We start from the raw sequence: 19,982 nt of genomic DNA, 5'->3' as shown, positions 1-19,982 counted from the left end.
TGATGGGTGAGCACAGGTTCGTAACCATGGGTGTCACTGATCAGCTGATTACTTCTCCTGGGCACTGGTTCGGCTATAATAAAAACCTGGCGTGTTGGGGGTACTTGAGGACTGCGGTTGAGAAACACTGTCTTAGAGCAGCGGTTCCCAACTTTTTTTCTCTCCCGTACCCCTTGATTAGACTTTTCATTTATGAGTACCCCCTCTGTTCATTACCCCCACCCATCCCTAAAATAAAGAAGCACTTTTTTTTATAGGGGAGGTAAGCTATACCTGAGTGGCATACGACTGTACGTGTATCAACAGGATTAAAGGGACACTGAACCCAAAAATTTTCTTTCAGATAGAGCATGCAATTTTAAGCAACTTTCTAATTTACTCCTATTATCAATTTTTCTTTGTTCTCTTGCTATCTTTATTTGAAAAAGAAGGCATCTAAGCTAAGGAAACAGCAATTTTTTGGTTCAGAATCATGGACAGCACTTGTTTATTGGTGCTGTCCAATCAGCAAGGACAACCCAGGTTATTCCCCAAAAATGGGCCGGCATCTAAACTTACATTCTTGCTTTTCAAATAAATATACCAAGAGAATGAAGAAAATTTGATAATAAGAGTAAATTAGAAAGTTGCTTAAAATTGCATGCTCTATCTGAATCAGGAAAGAAAAAAATTTGGGTTCAGTGTCCCTTTGAAGCTCAGATCTCATTCTCAGAAGGAGCCCTGCTAAGTGGCTGGCGCCCCTGGCAGCCACCTGGTTGCCCCTAAACACAGCCCTGGGGGGGAGTCAGTGTAATGATCATAAAATTAAATATTTGAATTTGTGAGATCAGATCGATATTAACCACCCAGCCACTATGGATGTTTTTAGTTGGAAGTAAAGCAATCTGACTCAAACAAGCACTAGCAGCAGTACTTTACTTACAGGCACTGACTATAACTTATTTGGGGATGCAGACCCGCCTCGCCTGTGTGATTCACAACCTCCACGGTTCTACCACACGTGTCCACGCAGCTATGCTGCTGCAGAGCTGCTTCTAACTGCGCACTCGCAGTCAAACATTTTGTGCACAGGGGTGGGTGGAGCAGGAGGCTAAGCTGTCTGGTGGCACAGGGTGATTATTATGTGGACCGGAGTCATCCACACCCAGTCCACATATTTCACGTTCAGGGGCTCCCATCTGCCTATATGCCAGGCCAGGACTTCACTTCTCACTTTCCGTCCGAGCACTCCTTCCTTCCACAGTTCCACAATGGTTATTAGTTGACCCATTGAGAGTGCCCCACCGACCCTCCCCCAGCATCTTCTGCCATTGCCAACAATATTTTTGCGTAGCCGCAACCAGTCTGCCAAGTACCCTCAGGGGTACACGTACCATAGTTTGGGAACCGCTGTCTTAGAGGATCATTGGCTAAAATGTTCTCCCCTTTAATGTGTTCCCAGTGGTCCAGTTTACCTGCTGGAGTGTATTTATTTATTTTGCCTTTATTTTGTTTATCAAAATAGCTGCTTTTGCCTGCATAAACTGCCACCTTCACTGAAAATATGAATAACAGATGTTTTTTTCTGTAGAAAAGCTACGTAAACAGGAGACAATACACTAATTAATCTTCTAGTGGGGGGGGGGGGGGGATAGTAGGTGAGATATATATATATATATATTTATCTGTAGTAGTTGATTGTGCCCAGCCATAATAAGCATTTACATACCTAACTATGTTTAGACATAGATATCATTAGCAGTTCTGCTTTACCTGCGGGTTCAGCCCATTTTTATGGGCATTTCAGACAGTGGTTTTAATTAGCAAAATCAGCTATTTCAAATAACAATAAACAAGAAGGGACACTTCCCCATACATTTAATACTCTGCAGTAGGTAAAAAAAAGTCATTCAGAATACATGAAGCACATTTTTATAGTACAGTGTCCTATTAAGTATGCTTATCTTGTGGCTGTGGAAAGTTAGGGATTTAAAAATTAGCTCCTGCTCTGAATTAAAGGGATATGAAATCCAAAAATGTTATCTCATGATTAATTTTAATCAACTTCCCAATTTAATTCTATTAATATAATTTGCTTAATTCTCTTGGTATCCTTTGTGGAAAATCATATCTAGGTAGGCTGATTTGTGACTGCACATATATTCCCTTTTTTTTTTAATTCTTTTTATTAATAACATATAATCAATACATACATAGGAAAAAGACAAAAGCAGAGTATTACAATACCATGACAATACGATAAACATCTAGTAGTATTTTACAGACTACAAACCTTGAAGACACTCAAACTGAATATTCTTGTTGGGGCATATCTGCCGTATTTAGCAGTTAATACGCCTAGCTTATATAGTATCCTTAACGAGACAGATGGTCCAGGTCCCTCATAATTTTGTCAGTTTAGGACTAGTTTGCAGGGACCAATTGGTGGATAGATCTCAAAGTATCACGGGGAGGGGGAAAAAAGGGATATCATCAGCCCTATAATGGGGTCTAGTTAGAAAGCACTAGGTATGGATGAATCTCAAGCCACGAATGATTAGTCCGACAGCATGGGGTCGACTGACAAGTTGCCCTACAAGTCCCACCGGGAAGGGGAGCCAGGGGTGGAGTAGTGCAGAGAGGAGCAAAGAGAGAGAGAGAAAAAAACCCCAACAACCCAGGGATAAGTTTGTCTCCAGGTATAAGGTGTTAGACCAAAGGGATGTAATCACACTTAATTTATTAATTAGTAGTCCAAGTCTCCCAATAGGCTTCCATCCCATCAGTCTCTCCGGCAACAAACCTTTCCATTTTTGCAAAATGATTCACCAGGTCACATACACTGCTCAAAATTGGGGGCTCCGGTTTTCTCCAAGCTCTGGTAATGCATAGTTTAGTAGCTACCAATATGTAATTTAGCAGTCTCTTGGTGTGTATTGGGATCGAATACTCAAAGATGTGGAGAAGGGCCATTTGTGGGGTCAGATGGATATCTATATTAACAGATTGGAGAAGCACTTCAATGTCTCACCAAAGTGGTACCAACCTTGGGCAAGACCACCAAATATGCAGATCCTTACCTAGCTGATCACAATTCCTCCAGCATTGCGCCCTATTATTGTCGTACATTTTTGCTACTCTCGTTGGAACCCTGTGCCATTTCAGTACTACCTTCATGTAGGTTTCCAAGACACTCACGCAGTGTAGGTTTTTTTTTTTTTGCAAGCATGATCGCCGTACTGTGGCTGTTGAAGGAGACCTATATTATAATTTACCTATATTGTACCGGGTACCCACACATTCTTGCCCCACTGCTACCTGGAACAGTACCTTATCCTCTCACCTTGGGGGGCCCTTCTTGTTACAGTGTTTTTAATTGTGTGTATCATTTCAATTGTTTTTTATTGTGAAATAAAAGTTAAGTTTTAAACGTCTCTATGCAGACAGAATGTTCTTGCATGGATCCTTTCTATCCTGTATCTAATATTGACATATGCTTATCTAATTGTTGAGTGCTATCCATGTACATTGCTTGTTCAGTCCTGTACTGAATCTGTTTCGTACTGAGTTTGCTTTCAGATATTACAGATATTATCTAATTACCGACTCCAGGCTTTTATTTGCCACGGAAGACCAGTCGAGTGATCCCTTATAAGGGCGGCATAGGGGAATGATAGAGCCCTAGTCGTAGCTCTGCCCTTAATCCACCTTTCTTCCCACTTGGTCTTTTCTCTTAAAAATGTTCTTGGGAATCCCCAGGATTTAATCAAGCTTAGTACTCTATAGCTCTCAAACCTAAACCATACTGGGGTCTACCTACAGGAATCAAACATCTGGGTTGCGCTGCTTAGATATGCAAAGGAGTATAGATATTTGGTGTATACCCCTCCTTTTCCAGAAGTCAATATGGATATTTGGGAAAACTCCACAACAAGCCACCTTGACTGTGAATAGGGGAAGGGTGTGGCGAGATATCTGTGTGGTGGCGTAGGTCATGCCAGATGTTAATGGTCTGCTTTACAACAGGGTTATTAATCCGGCTACTTAAATTTATGTGTTTCGGAACCCAAATGGCATCTGCTAGGTCAATCCCTTGGGGTAGAGCTTGTTCTTCCAGTCTGTACCACCCAGGCTTCTCATCTGCTGGGCCCCAAGCTGAAATGTGAGAGAGTCTTGCCACCTCGTAATATCAGTAGATATTGGGGAACGCAATACCTCCTCTGGAGATTCGTCTTTGAAGAGTCTTGTATGCAATTCTCGGAATATTGTTTTTCCAAACACAGTGTAGGAAAATTCGATGAATTTGCTGGAGGGTTCTGTATGGAACGTTAATTGGTAAACACCTGAATATATATAAAGCTTTCGGTATAAGGGACATTTTGATCGTGGCTATTCTGCTTAGCCATGACATTTCCTGATGATCCCATTTTAGCGTAAGAGCCTTAATATCTGAAAGTAGTTTATCAAAATTCAGTTTCAGTACAGTGTCTGTATCCCCGCTTAGTATCACTCCAAGGTGCATCAGTGGCTGGTTGACCACTGGAAATTGAACCTTTGCTGGAGAGTAATTAACTGGTCTGATGCGATATTAATAGCGTATGCCTCGGTTTTTGAAATGTTAGACTTATAATAACTGAGCCTACTGAATTGATCAATTAGCCGAAACACCGACGGGATTGAGGCACCTGGGATATTCAGAAGCAAGGTGACATTGTCATCGAACAAAACAATTTTTTCTTCATGAGTATCATATGGGACACCTGAGATCTGATCCTCGAATAGCTTGGGCAAAAGGCTCCATTACTAGTGAGAATATTAGTGGGGGAAGAGTGGGCACCCCTGTCTGGTGCCATTCATAATAGTTATTTCTGGGGAGCAGAAACCAGGGCCCCTAATTCTTGCAAAAGGTGAAGAATAAAGAACCTGAATAGCCGAAATGATTGGGGTTGGGAAGCCGAAAACCTTTAGAATCTCCCAAATGTAATCCCCTGTCAAAGGTCTTTTCTGCATCCAAAGACAGGGCCACAAGTGGGGTCTCCTTCCTGACCGCATCCGAAAATACAGAGAGTAACCTCTGCGTATTGTCTTGGCCTTGTCGTCCCTTGGTAAAGCCAACTTGGTCTACCTGAATGAGTGTAGGTAAAAGATTGACTAGCCAGTAATTTGGAATAAAGGGTTTGGTCTCTACATTTATCAATGATAGTGGTCTATAACTGCTACATAGAGAAGTATCTGCACATATTGCTCATATCATTGGCTTACCAATGTGTCCAGCTAGTTCCCAGTAAGGGATTGCAGCTCCTTCAATAAGGATTCCAAGAGAATGAAGCTAATTTGATAATAAAAGTTGTGGGTTTCCTTAAAGGGACATAATACTCATATGCTAAATCACTTGAAACTGATGCAGTATAACTGTAAAAAGCTGACAGGAAAATATCACCTGAGCATCTCTATGTAAAAAAGGAAGATATTTTACCTCACAATCTCCTCAGCTCAGCAGAGTAAGTTCTGTGTAAAAAAGTTATACTTCACCTGCTCCCAGCTGCAGGTAAAAAAAAATAAAAAATGAAGAAATGAACAGCAGCCAATCAGCAGTGCTGAGGTCATGAACTCTTACTGTGATCTCATGAGATTTGACTTAACTCTCATGAGATTTCATAGTAAGCTTCCTTTACCTGATTGGTGAAATAATATGAGAGTTCACGAGGCTCATCCCCTAAGCTGTCCTAGGACAGACACACTAAAATGCTGCTTAGAAATCCTTTACAATGGGAGGTGGCTACTGAGGAACTTTTGAGGTAAAATATTTTTTACATAGGCAGGGGCGGAGCTAGCCAGCCTAGGAGATGGCTGCTTTCATCTGAGCTCCTGAGCCCTATCCGTGAGAGAGCGTTAAAGGCTAGTGCCATTCAGTTTACTTTGGCTACCCACAAGCTAATATGTGAGATAGTGACCTATGGAACAAGATAACGGATCACCCGTGGGTCATTTGAGACCTCTTCATTAGTTTGCTACATACCAAGACATATAGAGCTGCGCCATCACAGCGGTAACATGGAGAAGCTGTGAGATACACAGAGAAGAGCCGCATCAGCCTGAAGTGCTTACCCGACTTCACCTCACAACCGGACTTACCCCTCAACCTGTTCGTCACCAGACGAACATCTATCACTACGGATCCGGAGCGACCATAAACCTCCCGGTGCAGGCCACAGCCTGTGTTGCAGTGAAGTGCGCGCATCGCTTAAGCGCACCTGAACAGACGCACCGACAAGGCCTGAAATCATCTAAAGGGTGAGATCTGTGACACAGAAAACTTATATTGTGCAGAAATAAATGTATAAGTCAACCTTATGGTTATATATACCGCTTGATAGCAATACCTTTGGATAGCTTAAACCTCACCTACAGAGATACAAAGCACCATTAATAATACAGTGTAAACTGAACTCAAAAATTGTGTTTATGGCTTTACTTGCTTGAGGATGATATCTCCATTTAACTTCTAACTTTAATGCAATAACTAACAGCAAGGATAAAGAGCACAATGAACTTTTTGCCTTCCAACACCTTTTCTAGAGCTTAAAGAAAAGTCGATAAATATACAAGACCCTAGTTAACCCTGGGGGGCTGTTTGTTTGGACTGAGGTTCTATTTCTTACACACACTTCTTTGGGAGTAAATCAATCTGTATGAACTACGTTTACCACACTCTCTGACCAACTGTGGGCAGTATATTCACACCTAATAATGTCTCCAAAAAAAGGCAGCAAACCAAGTAAAAACATTAAACAGCTGAAGACACCAGCTCACACTGTCAACAACTTCTTTAAGACCTTGGAAGCTAAGGCTCCTAGCCCCACAGATGCAAACCCACCAGATCAAGCATCATATCACAGCTCCTCAGACTCAGACAGTGATCAGACATCTGAATCTATCACAATTCCTAAAGCACTGTTTAACTCTATCCCTTCTAAAAAAGATTTCTCTACATTAATAACTCAGGTTAAACAGTGCATCAAGGACGAAATATCAGACCTCAAAAAAGATATTTCAGAGATTGGACACAGGGTTGAAACTCTCGAAAATACACAAGATTTACACTCAGAAGCGTTAACTGATTTAAACAACACCATACAGCATCAAGGTGCTACTATCACGGAGTTAGAGGATAAATTAGATGACGCTGAAAATAGAAGCAGACGCCATAATATCCGACTTCGAGGGATCCTAGAAGCTATCTCACCATCAGACCTGGAACAGTACTTACAGGATTTTTTTGGCTTCCTAAAGAAAGAAGAAATACCAATAAAAGTGGACATAGATAGAGCACACAGGGCCCTGCGCCCTAAACCGCAAGTGGGCCAACCACCAAGAGACGTTATCGTCCGCATAACCAACTTTCAAGTGAAAGAAAACCTCATGAAACTAGCCAGAGAGATGCAACCCATAAGATATGAGAACTCAGAGTTACAAATGTATGCAGATCTTTCCCAACGTACTCTCTTCAAAAGAAAGGAACTTAAACCACTCACAGAACTGTTGAGGGATAAGAATATCCCATACCGCTGGGGATTTCCGTTTCACCTGGCTATTATATGGAAAGGCAGGCGGCTAACCTGCACATCAGTTAAAGACATTGCGCTCATATGCAAGGACTTGGATGTTCCTCCCCCTCCAACAGAGGATTTAGCTGCTCATCAAGAAGATCAATCTAAGCGGAGGAAATCCCCAACACCACTTCCTCAAAGAGGGATTTGGCAACAGGCGATCCAAAAGAAAGCACGGAAGTCCGCCATGCCTACATCTCCTGTAATGATGGAAAAAGATTGATAATGGAACTCATTTCATGAATCCCCAATTGACCTTTTTGGTCATGAACTTCCTCATCTTTAAAGGGCACCCTTTAACTGGTGCTGCCTTTTTCTTCAGACTCCTCACTGGACCTAGGGCTTTCCTTCTGCCTCGAAGGCCCTTCATGTGGTATTTATTTTCACCTAAGGTTATCTAATGATGTCTAATGTTATCTAATGTTATCTGATATTATACAGTTGTTTTACATGCCTTCCTGTACTACTCGACTTTCTAGAGAATGTTGAGTTTATCCACAACATTATTCCAAGGCTAGGCATGTCAATGGTTGAATGTTAAAAGTTCTTAGTCTGTTGCTAATTGTCCTTGCAAGGAAAAAAAAAAAAAAAAAAAAAAAAATCAATCTTTGCCAAGGAATGATGTCTAATAGAGTTTTGTTGCTCTCTCACGGTCGGGAGATTATCTCCTTGTAGAGAAAATGTTACTCATTGAGTATTTGTTTAGTATTGTAAGTTGTCAATATGTTTTTTCTTCCTCTTTTTTCTCTCTTTTTTTTTTTTCCCTCTTTCTCCTCTCCCTTCTCTTTTTCTTCTCTGTACACCAACTGTGCCTACACATCAAACGCAAAATATATCCCAAATCACCAACCAAATTGAGCTTCTATACACTTCCCACACATGAATAGTCATAAACAGCAGGAACTTATTCTTTTTACACAAAATGCTAAGGGCTTAAACTGTCCCAATAAAAGGAGAATGGCTATGTTGGACTTCCATAAACAAGGGGGTCACATCCTATTCCTCCAGGAAACCCATTTTAAGGCTAAAAACTACCCTAAATATTTTTCCTCTAATTATCCAGTACATTATCATAGTACCCACCCAAATAAAAAAATTAACGGAGTTAGTATTCTAATTCATAGATCCATCCCCTTTACCAAAACACAATTAATTTCAGACAAAGAGGGAAGGTACTTGTGTTTAAAGGGCCTCCTTTATGGCAAACCAGTAACTCTAATGAATATCTATGCCCCCAACTCACACCAGGATAAATTTATAGCTACGATAACAGATCTATTAGTTGGAGAAGTTACAGGCTCCCTAATACTAGCAGGAGACATTAATTTTCCACTAGACCCATCGATGGACTGTTCAAACCCAAACAATAGAGTCAAAACTCCAAACCTTATCAATATATGGGGAAATTTGAAATTACTGGGCTTACACGACACCTGGAGATTCTTTAATCCTCAAAAAAGAGATTACACCTTTTTCTCGCATCCTAACCGCAGTTACTCCAGACTGGACTACATTTTTGTAGACCATCTAATCCTCTCTCACACCAAACACTCAGGCATAAAACATACAGCATGGTCAGACCACTCATTAGCTACCTGTGTTATTAATTGGCCCTCAGCTCCATTCCGGTCTTTCCAATGGAGACTAGATGACTCTATGCTCCTAAACCCAAGTCTGATAAAGCAATTTACAAAACATATAAAATCATATTTCTCTTTAAATAATACATCGGATGTTAACACAGCTACTGTATGGGAAGCACACAAGTGCACCATGAGAGGGGAATTCATCAAAGCCAGAGCACAAATCAATAGGAAAAGTAGGGAAGAGGTAGAAACTATCACCACAGAGTTAGCTGATTTAGACTATGCACATAAAATTAACCCCACAGACAACGCTATCCTTGAACGCATTAAAACAGCTAGAGAGAAACTAAACGCCATCCTCCAAACTAAAGCCCAAAAACAGCAACTTCGTATTCAACAAAATTTTTACAGGGAGGGTAATAAACCGGGGAAACTCTTGGCCAGGGCGCTAAAGAACCAGCAGCAGAAAACATATATTCACTCCATTAAATCCACTCAGGATAAGCACATAGAAGATACCAAAAACATAGCAAAAGAATTTAAAGAATTTTACCATAAACTTTACAATCTCTTTCCCGCGAGAGACCCCCAAGCCCATTTCCAACTATGTAATCAATATTTAGACCAAATTCCAATACCACATTTAACCTCAGAACAACGCGAACATCTAGATTCACCTATCCAAGCATCTGAGATACAAGATGCAATAAAACAACTAAAGCAAAACAAAGCCCCAGGACCCGACGGCTTCACGGGCCTATACTATAAAACCTTTGCAAAGCTCCTAATACCACATTTAACGTCCCTTTTTAATTCCATCCCAGAACTACTACAATTCCCAGACAACATGCTACAGGCAAATATATCTGTCTTAGCTAAGCCCGGTAAACCCCCAAATACCCCAGCAAACTTCAGACCGATTTCGTTGCTTAATGTCGACCTAAAAATTTATGCTAAGATACTAGCCACACGACTCAATCAAATTCTCCCAAAAATCATCCACCAGGACCAGGTCGGCTTTGTGCCACACAGGGAAGCCAAGGACAATACGGTCAAGGTACTCAATTTACTCGAATATATAACACAAAACAAAATCCCATCCATTTTTCTGTCCACAGATGCCGAAAAGGCTTTTGACCGTTTAGATTGGACATACTTGCAGGCAACCTTACAACATTTTCATATACCAAACTCCTTTATCCACAAAATCTTAGCCCTATATACCAACCCTACAGCATGTATAAAAATCAATGGTACACTCTCTGATCCATTTGAGATTCGGAACGGGTCTAGGCAAGGTTGCCCATTATCCCCGCTTCTCTTCATTATGTCCCTAGAGCCACTAGCTATTAAAATTAGACTCAACAACCAAATTAATGGGATAACCATAGATAACCAGATTCACAAACTCGCCATCTTCGCAGATGACTTACTCCTGACATTAACAGAACCCCTTACGTCCACACAAGCGGCTATTTCAGAACTCACGCAATTCGGCACCATATCCAATTTTATGGTAAACCTGTCCAAATCGGAATATCTACCCATTAACCTCTCCCATTACTCTTTAGATATATTAACTAGGACATGTCCCCTGAAACAACAGAAAAAATATCTAAAATACCTAGGCATACATATATCCCCAGATAAAACAGATTTAAGAAAACACAATTACGGAAAATTAGTAACAGAATTCCAGACTCTCACGTCCAAATGGCTCCCCAAAAATATATCCTGGCTAGGTAGGATCCAGGCGGTAAAAATGACCCTTCTCCCCAAAGCTCTCTACATCTTGCAGACGGTCCCGATCTCGGGTATACAGAAAGACCTCGCTACTATGCAAAAAATTATTAACGACTATATTTGGAGACGTAGGCCACCGCGAATTAATAAAAACACTCTCTTTAAATCCCCCCTGGAGGGAGGACTGGGAGTCCCTCATCTCCTTTCCTATAAACTAGCGATCTCTCTACAGAGAATTTCGGATTGGTGTAGATTTGATGGCCCAAACTCTAGGCGATGGATTCACATTGAAAATGCTCTAGCATCCCCACACAAATTACAAGGTATATGCTGGAACCCTGCATGCTTTAATAAATACACAATCTCTTCTTCTTCAATTACTAACGAAACCTGGTCAGACTGGAGACTAATTCGCAATCCTCCTAATAAAATCTCCTCCAGATATTCACCACTTACCACCTTATTAAATAATCCAGAATTTAACCCAGGAATGTTACCAGAATACCTACATGTCCCTGATCTTCCGCAATCGCTTCCAATACATTCATTGCTAGAAAATTCTAGTAAAATAAAAGATAAAAACCAACTTAGTTTATTGGATCATCCTTTTCTATCTTCCTGGTTTCGCATACATCAGATGAGGCATTACATAATCTCCCATAAATACAAAAAAGATCTGACTCGCCCTCTTACACCCTTTGAGCAATTATGCATAACCAGAGACCCCACAAAAAGGACGATCTCCAAACTTTATAAAATCGTACTATCAAATACATTCCCTCACCCTCCTACATACACCAAAAGATGGGATAAAGAGCATAATACTAACACATCCTTGAAAGTTTGGGCTCGCAGATTTGCGAACTTAACTCACTCAGGCCACTCGGCGCAAGCAAAAGAGACCAACATTAAAATAATGATGAGGTGGTACCTAACCCCAGCTAGAATTAAATATATCTTCAAGAAATCCTCAGGGATGTGCTGGAGGGGCTGCGGACATGAAGGACACATCTCACACATATGGTGGGAATGTAGAAATATTAAAACATTTTGGTCCGGGGTCTTTAAGAACATTAATAAAACCTTGAATACAGATATCTCACCATCCCCAGATATAATAATGCTGAGCCATCCCCCCCCCATTTCCTGCAAAATAAGAAAACATTTGTTTCAGATTCTGCTCAACTCAGCCAATCAGTTGATCCCAAAATTGTGGAAATCCACTCGCATACCCTCGATTTCAGAATGGAAAGATTTAGTCAATAAAAATCTCCTGCTCGAGAGGTTTTACTACCTTAAATTAGGCCAACTTTCATTATTCCAAGACATGGTCTTCCTCTGGGAATCTAATATATATGCAGGTACATAACTTTTGATTTAGATAAAGGGATATGTACACATTAAATTCTCTCTTGCCCTCTGCACAAATACCTAACTTGTAATCAAAACAGTTAGTGGTGGGTACAGTTGGTGACTTAATCTAATCTATCTTTCTTTCTTTTCTTACCATTTCTACCTCGTGTAAGTAAGGCCCATTGCGGGCGGGTAGCCAATTGCAATTTCAACTATGAGCAGTTCGTGGGGGGAGTCCCACTCCCGGATGCCCAATAATTAAAACATCCTGAGGGCATGATTAGTCTGTTCAATCTTTTTCTTTTCAATTAGAACTCTCAGTACCCATAGCACATATGTGAAGGAATAAGGAAACAAACGGGACGTTTGGGGGGGATGCTTTTCCCTACGTATCATGTCACTTGTTGCTACCTGTATGTTTTATTGAATGGTGAAATGTAAAAATGGTTTCTTTTCTATGTCTTTTATTGTCTTTTATTGTTATATTTTTACAAAATAAATAAAGATGAATATTAAAAAAAAAAAAAAATATTTTTTACATAGAGATGTTCAGGTGATATTTTCTAGTCAGCTTTTTACAGCTATACTGCATCACTTTCAAGTGTTTAAACATTTGGGTATTATGGCCCTTTAAGAAATCACTGTGTAGCATGTTAAAGTTTGTTTATATAGCCAGTACTTAATGGGACAATATAGTAAAAATGAAACTTTCATGATTACGATAGGGCATGCAATTTTAAACAACTTTCTGGTTTACTTTTGTCATAAAATTTTCTTTGTTCTCTTGGTATTCTTTGTTAAACACTGAACCCAGGTAGGCTCATATGCTAATTTCTGAAGGCCACCTCCTTATATCTCAGTGCATTTTGACAGTTGTTCACAGCTAGACAGCGCTTGTTCAGGTGTGCCATATAGATTACATTGTGAGTGAGCACTGATTGGCTAAAATGCATGTCTGTTAAAATAACTGAAATAAGGGGGCAGTCTGCAGAGGCTTAGATACAAGGTAATCGCAGAGGTAAAAAGTATTTTAATATAACCAGGTTGGTTATGCAAAACTGGAGAATGGGTAATAAAGCGATTTATTTTTTTTAAACAATAAAAATGTTGGTGTAGAGTGTCCCTTTAAGTATTAAAATATACAGTATATGTGGCAAAATAAAGGTAAATGAACTATTTGGAAACAATTGAATACACTTCAGCAGGTAAAATAGATCATTGGAAAACATTAGAAGGGGGGAGATCAGAGTACACTGTCTCTTTAAGCACCAGCAGCATTTCTCCAACATAGGTGTGTCCGGTCCACGGCGTCATCCTTACTTGTGGGATAGTCTCCTCCCCAACAGGAAATGGCAAAGAGCCCAGCAAAGCTGGTCACATGATCCCTCCTAGGCTCCGCCTTCCCCAGTCATTCTCTTTGCCGTTGTACAGGCAACATCTCCACGGAGATGGCTTAGAGTTTTTTAGTGTTTAACTGTAGTTTTTATTATTCAATCAAGAGTTTGTTATTTTAAAATAGTGCTGGTATGTACTATTTACTCTGAAACAGAAAAGAGATGAAGATTTCTGTTTGTAAGAGGAAAATGAATTTAGCAACCGTTACTAAAATCGATGGCTGTTTCCACACAGGACTGTTGAGAGGAATTAACTTCAGTTGGGGGAAACAGGGAGCAGACTTTTGCTGCTTGAGGTATGACACATTTCTAACAAGACGATGTAATGCTGGAAGCTGTCATTTTCCCTATGGGATCCGGTAAGCCATTTTTATTACATGAAGAAAAAAAAAAAAAAAAAAAGGGCTTCACAAGGGCTTTTAAGACTGTAGACATTTTCTGGGCTAAAACGATTTATATATAAGCATATTTTATACTCCATAGCCTTGAGGAATTATTTTAATTGGACACCTTATTCTCTAGGGGCTTTCCCTAATCATAGGCAGAGTCTCATTTTCGCGCCTCTATTGCGCACTTGTTTTTGGGAAGCATGACATGCAGCTGCATGTGTGAGGAGCTCTGATACATAGAAAAGACTTTCTGAAGGCGTCATTTGGTATCGTATTCCCCTTTGGGCTTGGTTGGGTCTCAGCAAAGCAGATACCAGGGACTGTAAAGGGGTTAAATATAAAAACGGCTCCGGTTCCGTTATTTTAAGGGTTAAAGCTTCCAAATTTGGTGTGCAATACTTTTAAGGCTTTAAGACACTGTGGTGAAATTTTGGTGAATTTTGAACAATTCCTTCATACTTTTTCACATATGCAGTAATAAAGTGTGTTCAGTTTAAAATTTAAAGTGACAGTAACGGTTTTATTTTAAAACGTTTTTTGTACTTTGTTATCAAGTTTATGCCTGTTTAACATGTCTGAACTACCAGATAGACTGTGTTCTGTATGTGGGGAAGCCAAGGTTCCTTCTCATTTAAATAGATGTGATTTATGTGACACAAAATTTAGAGAAAATGATGCCCAAGATGATTCCTCAAGTGAGGGGAGTAAGCATGGTACTGCATCATCCCCTCCTTCGTCTACACCAGTCTTGCCCACACAGGAGGCCCCTAGTACATCTAGTGCGCCAATACTCCTTACTATGCAACAATTAACGGCTGTAATGGATAATTCTATCAAAAACATTTTAGCCAAAATGCCCACTTATCAGCGAAAGCGCGACTGCTCTGTTTTAGAAAATACTGAAGAGCATGAGGACGCTGATGATATTGGTTCTGAAGTGCCCCTACACCAGTCTGAGGGGGCCAGGGAGGTTTTGTCTGAGGGAGAAATTTCAGATTCAGGGAAAATTTCTCAACAAGCTGAACCTGATGTGATTACATTTAAATTTAAATTGGAACATCTCCGCGCTCTGCTTAAGGAGGTGTTATCTACTCTGGATGATTGTGAGAATTTGGTCATTCCAGAGAAATTATGTAAAATGGACAAGTTCCTAGAGGTCCCGGGGCCCCCCGAAGCTTTTCCTATACCCAAGCGGGTGGCGGACATTGTAAATAAAGAATGGGAAAGGCCCGGTATACCTTTCGTCCCTCCCCCTATATTTAAGAAATTGTTTCCTATGGTCGACCCCAGAAAGGACTTATGGCAGACAGTCCCCAAGGTCGAGGGGGCGGTTTCTACTCTAAACAAACGCACCACTATACCCATAGAAGATAGTTGTGCTTTCAAAGATCCTATGGATAAAAAATTAGAGGGTTTGCTTAAAAAGATGTTTGTTCAGCAAGGTTACCTTCTACAACCAATTTCATGCATTGTTCCTGTCACTACAGCAGCGTGTTTCTGGTTCGATGAACTAGAAAAGGCGCTCAATAATAATTCTTCTTCTTATGAGGAGATTATGGACAGAATTCATGCTCTCAAATTGGCTAATTCTTTCACCCTAGACGCCACTTTGCAATTGGCTAGGTTAGCGGCGAAAAATTCTGGTTTTGCTATTGTGGCGCGCAGAGCGCTTTGGCTAAAATCTTGGTCAGCGGATGCGTCTTCCAAGAACAAATTGCTTAACATTCCTTTCAAGGGGAAAACGCTGTTTGGCCCTGACTTGAAAGAGATTATCTCTGATATCACTGGGGGCAAGGGCCACGCCCTTCCTCAGGATAGGTCTTTCAAAGCCAAAAATAAACCTAATTTTCGTCCCTTTCGCAGAAACGGACCAGCCCCAAGTGCTACGTCCTCTAAGCAAGAGGGTAATACTTCTCAAGTCAAGCCAGCCTGGAGGCCAATGCAAGGCTGGAACAAAGGAAAGCAGGCCAAGAAACCTGCCACTGCTACCAAGACAGCATGAGATGTTGGCCCCCGATCCGGGACCGGATCTGGTGGGGGGCAGACTCTCTCTCTTCGCTCAGGCTTGGGCAAGAGATGTTCTGGATCCTTGGGCACTAGAAATAGTCTCCCAAGGTTATCTTCTGGAATTCAAGGGGCTTCCCCCAAGGGGGAGGTTCCACAGGTCTCAATTGTCTTCAGACCTCATAAAAAAACAGGCATTCTTACATTGTGTAGAAGACCTGTTAAAAATGGGAGTGATTCATCCTGTTCCATTAGGAGAACAAGGGATGGGGTTCTACTCCAATCTGTTCGTAGTTCCCAAAAAAGAGGGAACATTCAGACCAATCTTAGATCTCAAGATCCTAAACAAGTTTCTCAAGGTTCCATCGTTCAAAATGGAAACCATTCGAACAATTCTTCCTTCCATCCAGGAAGGTCAATTCATGACCACGGTGGATTTAAAGGATGCGTATCTACATATTCCTATCCACAAGGAACATCATCGGTTCCTAAGGTTCGCATTCCTGGACAAGCATTACCAGTTTGTGGCACTTCCGTTAGGATTAGCCACTGCTCCAAGAATTTTCACAAAGGTACTAGGGTCCCTTCTAGCGGTGCTAAGACCAAGGGGCATTGCAGTAGTACCTTACTTGGACGACATTCTGATTCAAGCGTCGTCCCTTCCACAAGCAAAGGCTCACACGGACATTGTCCTGGCCTTTCTCAGATCTCACGGGTGGAAAGTGAACGTAGAAAAAAGTTCGCTATCTCCGTCAACAAGGGTTCCCTTCTTGGGAACAATAATAGACTCCTTAGAAATGAGGATTTTTCTGACAGAGGCCAGAAAATCAAAACTTCTAAACTCTTGTCAAATACTTCATTCTGTTCCTCTTCCTTCCATAGCGCAGTGCATGGAAGTAATAGGTTTGATGGTAGCGGCAATGGACATAGTTCCTTTTGCGCGAATTCATCTAAGACCATTACAACTGTGCATGCTCAGTCAGTGGAATGGGGACTAAACAGACTTGTCTCCGACGATACAAGTAGATCAGAGGACCAGAGATTCACTCCGTTGGTGGCTGTCCCTGGACAACCTGTCACAGGGGATGAGCTTCCGCAGACCAGAGTGGGTCATTGTCACGACCGACGCCAGTCTGGTGGGCTGGGGCGCGGTCTGGGGACCCCTGAAAGCTCAGGGTCTTTGGTCTCGGGAAGAAACTCTTCTCCCGATAAATATTCTGGAACTGAGAGCGATATTCAATGCTCTCAAGGCTTGGCCTCAGCTAGCAAAGGCCAAGTTCATACGGTTTCAATCAGACAACATGACGACTGTTGCGTACATCAACCATCAGGGGGGAACAAGGAGTTCCCTGGCGATGGAAGAAGTGACCAAAATCATTCACTGGACGGAGACTCACTCCTGCCACTTGTCTGCAATCCACATCCCAGGAGTGGAAAATTGGGAAGCGGATTTTCTGAGTCGTCAGACATTTCATCCGGGGGAGTGGGAACTCCATCCGGAAATCTTTGCCCAAATTACTCAATTGTGGGGCATTCCAGACATGGATCTGATGGCCTCTCGTCAGAACTTCAAGGTTCCTTGCTACGGGTCCAGATCCAGGGATCCCAAGGCGACTCTAGTAGATGCACTAGTAGCACCTTGGACCTTCAAACTAGCTTATGTATTCCCGCCGTTTCCTCTCATCCCCAGGCTGGTAGCCAGGATCAATCAGGAGAGGGCATCGGTGATCTTGATAGCTCCTGCGTGGCCACGCAGGACTTGGTATGCAGACCTGGTGAATATGTCATCGGCTCCACCATGGAAGCTACCTTTGAGACGAGACCTTCTTGTTCAAGGTCCGTTCGAACATCCGAATCTGGTCTCACTCCAACTGACTGCTTGGAGATTGAACGCTTGATCTTATCAAAGCGAGGGTTCTCAGATTCTGTCATTGATACTCTTGTTCAGGCCAGAAAGCCTGTAACTAGAAAAATCTACCACAAAATATGGAAAAAATATATCTGTTGGTGTGAATCTAAAGGATTCCCTTGGGACAAGGTAAAAATTCCTAAGATTCTATCCTTTCTTCAAGAAGGTTTGGAGAAAGGATTATCTGCAAGTTCTTTGAAGGGACAGATTTCTGCCTTGTCTGTGTTACTTCACAAAAAGCTGGCAGCTGTGCCAGATGTTCAAGCCTTTGTTCAGGCTCTGGTTAGAATCAAGCCTGTTTACAAACATTTGACTCCTCCTTGGAGTCTCAATTTAGTTCTTTCAGTTCTTCAGGGGGTTCCGTTTGAACCCTTACATTCCGTTGATATTAAGTTATTATCTTGGAAAGTTTTGTTTTTGGTTGCAATTTCTTCTGCTAGAAGAGTTTCAGAATTATCTGCTCTGCAGTGTTCTCCTCCTTATCTGGTGTTCCATGCAGATAAGGTGGTTTTACGTACTAAACCTGGTTTTCTTCCGAAAGTTGTTTCTAACAAAAACATTAACCAGGAGATAGTCGTGCCTTCTTTGTGTCCGAATCCAGTTTCAAAGAAGGAACGTTTGTTGCACAATTTGGATGTAGTTCGTGCTCTAAAATTCTATTTAGATGCTACAAAGGATTTTAGACAAACATCTTCTTTGTTTGTTGTTTATTCTGGTAAAAGGAGAGGTCAAAAAGCAACTTCTACCTCTCTCTCTTTTTGGATTAAAAGCATCATCAGATTGGCTTACGAGACTGCCGGACGGCAGCCTCCTGAAAGAATCACAGCTCATTCTACTAGGGCTGTGGCTTCCACATGGGCCTTCAAGAACGAGGCTTCTGTTGATCAGATATGTAAGGCAGCGACTTGGTCTTCACTGTACACTTTTACTAAATTTTACAAATTTGATACTTTTGCTTCTTCTGAGGCTATTTTTGGGAGAAAGGTTTTGCAAGCCGTGGTGCCTTCCATCTAGGTGACCTGATTTGCTCCCTCCCTTCATCCGTGTCCTAAAGCTTTGGTATTGGTTCCCACAAGTAAGGATGACGCCGTGGACCGGACACACCTATGTTGGAGAAAACAGAATTTATGTTTACCTGATAAATTACTTTCTCCAACGGTGTGTCCGGTCCACGGCCCGCCCTGGTTTTTTAATCAGGTCTGATGATTTATTTTCTTTAACTACAGTCACCACGGTATCATATGATTTCTCCTATGCAAATATTCCTCCTTTACGTCGGTCGAATGACTGGGGAAGGCGGAGCCTAGGAGGGATCATGTGACCAGCTTTGCTGGGCTCTTTGCCATTTCCTGTTGGGGAGGAGAATATCCCACAAGTAAGGATGACGCCGTGGACCGGACACACCGTTGGAGAAAGTAATTTATCAGGTAAACATAAATTCTGTTTTTGTTAGGTCTCATATCATCATGTGCATGACTCACTCTACTAATAAAATGTATTATGACTGTTGATTGTCCCTTTTAAATACATCAGTTATTGGATAGGGGATGCACTTTTTTCCAGGCAGGTGTTTTTGTATACAGCATCAGGGGACATCAGGGCAGCACACTTTTGTTAAAATGACAGTCTAGTCAAAATTACATTTTCGTGATTCAGGTAGGGCATGTCATTTTAAACAACTTTCCAATTTACTTTTATCATCAAATTTGCTTTGTTCTCTTGGCATTCTTAGTTGAAAGCTAAACCTAGGAAGGCTCATATTCTAATTTCTAAGCCCTTGAAGGCCGCCTTTTATCTGCATGCATTTGACAGTTTTTCACAGCTAGAGGGCGTTTGTTTCATATAAATAACATTGTGCTCACGCCCGTGGAGATACTTATGAGAGGGCACTGACTGGTTAAAATGTAAGTCTGTCAAAAGAACTAATAATAAATAAAGGGAAAGTCTACAATGGATTAGATACAAGGTAATCAGAGGTAAAAAGTATATTACGTTATAACATAACCATGCTGGCA

General features: G+C 41.3%; 1 protein-coding gene across 1 annotated transcript in view; it reads left to right on the top strand.

The window, feature by feature from the left end:
• Nucleotides 1-19,982, top strand: part of NUP93 (nucleoporin 93) — a 106,798-nt gene that overhangs the window by 47,601 nt on the left and 39,215 nt on the right. The gene's annotated exons all lie outside the window — the stretch shown is intronic.

The sequence above is a fragment of the Bombina bombina genome, chromosome 1, assembly GCF_027579735.1.
Source record: "Bombina bombina isolate aBomBom1 chromosome 1, aBomBom1.pri, whole genome shotgun sequence".
NCBI classification, from domain to species: Eukaryota; Metazoa; Chordata; class Amphibia; order Anura; family Bombinatoridae; genus Bombina; species Bombina bombina.
This window is presented reverse-complemented; position numbering and strand designations above follow the sequence as displayed.